General features: G+C 43.5%; 1 pseudogene; it reads left to right on the top strand.

Moving 5' to 3' along the window:
* The first annotated feature begins 409 nt into the window (after nucleotides 1–409).
* Nucleotides 410–1,098, top strand: LOC144242725 (ubiquitin-conjugating enzyme E2 C-like; annotated as a pseudogene).
* The last annotated feature ends 535 nt before the right edge of the window (nucleotides 1,099–1,633 follow it).

Genomic DNA, 1,633 nt, shown 5'->3' with positions numbered 1-1,633 from the left:
ATTTAGAATGGGAGAAGAAGTTACATCAAATTATAGTTTTTTAAAGCTGGTAAATACAATAAATCATATTTTAAATTATTTCACTGCTGGTATACCCCTATAATACTTTTATCCATACATTTTTGGCTGCTTACTTTTTGATCAGTTCTTCATATTACAGTTATTTTACACTATTACTTTCTACAGAGAAAATAGAAAAATAATCATTCTTCCTTCGAGGCTGACTGGTCTCAGTTTTTAAATTATTTTTAGTTTGTATGCATAAAATGCATAAAATCAGCGTATTCACAAACAGGCTTCTTCAGTGTTTGTGATCCTGTTAGAAGTCTGGGCTCCACAAAAAGAATCTTCTAAGTTTGGGCTGCAGTCATGCTCTTGGGGTTTACGTCTCCCTGCTGGTGTCACCTGGATGGCCTCCCAGAACCGCGACCCAGCCACGGCCAGTGTCGCCACCACCCGCAACGTTGCTGAGCCCAGTGGGGTCACCACCTGGGACCCCATGAGCAAGAGAGTAAGCAGGAGCTGATGACCCTTATGATGCCTGGCGACAAAGGGATTTCTGCCTCCCTGGATCAGACCATGGTTGGGGACCATCCAAGGAGCAGACCTGAGGTAGAAGCTCTCCCTGCAGTTCCCCAGTGGCTATCCTTATGACGTGCCCATGGTCAAGGTCCTCACGCCCGGCTACCACCGCAACATGGACACCCAGACATCCTGAAGGACCATCCCGCTGTCCATCCAGAGCCTGCAGGGAGAAGCCAACACTGATAGCCCTTTGAACACACATGCTGCCTGGCCCTGGAAAAACCCCATAGCCTTTAAGAAGCATCTGCAAGAGGGGCTCAGTTGGTTAGGTGTCAGGCTCCTGACTTTGGCTCAGGTCATCATCTCATCATTTGAGTTCAGGCCCCACATCGGGCTCTGTGCTGACAGCATGCAGTCGGCTTGGGACTCTGTCCCTCTGCCCCTCTCTCTTCCCCTTCCCTGCTCATGTGCTCTGTTTCTTTCTCTCTCAAAATAAATAAACTTCAAAAAAATTTTTTAAAGAAATATCTGCAAGAAACCTACTCAAAGCAAGTTTCCAGCCAAGAACCCTGACTATCTAGCCTCTCTCCTTGTACTGTCGTTTTATTTTCTCTGTAGATAGTCTGTCCTTTCCTTCATTTCTGTCTAGGACTCCATATCTTAAGATGTGCTGTCATTTTTGTTTTGTTTTTAAATTAAGTCTCTGGTTGAGCCCTTGTGATGAATATGTGAAATAAAGACATTGGGTTTTGTTTTTTTTTACAAAAAAAGAATCTTCTAAATTTGATTTCAAACAATGCTTATTTTTTTAAATGTTTTATTTATTTTTGAGAGAGAAGCAGAGTATGAGTGGGGGAGGGACTGAGAGAGAGGGAGATACAGAATCGCAAGCAGGCTCAAGGCTCTGAGCTTTGAGCACAGAGCCCGACGTGGGGCTCGATCTCATGAACCACGAGATCATGACCTGAGCCGAAGCTGGACGCTCAACCAACTGAGCCACCCAGGCACCCCAAACAATGCTTATTTTTAAAAAGATTTAAAATATACAGTACATGTATAATTATACTCTCTTGTATTTCTGATAAGAGAGAACTTCCAATTTTGATAA

This window comes from Crocuta crocuta, unplaced genomic scaffold, assembly GCF_008692635.1.
Source record: "Crocuta crocuta isolate KB4526 unplaced genomic scaffold, BGI_CrCroc_1.0 scaffold36, whole genome shotgun sequence".
NCBI classification, from domain to species: domain Eukaryota; kingdom Metazoa; phylum Chordata; class Mammalia; order Carnivora; family Hyaenidae; genus Crocuta; species Crocuta crocuta.
The sequence above is the reverse complement of the archived record's forward strand: the minus strand, read 5'-3'. Positions and strand labels throughout refer to the sequence as shown.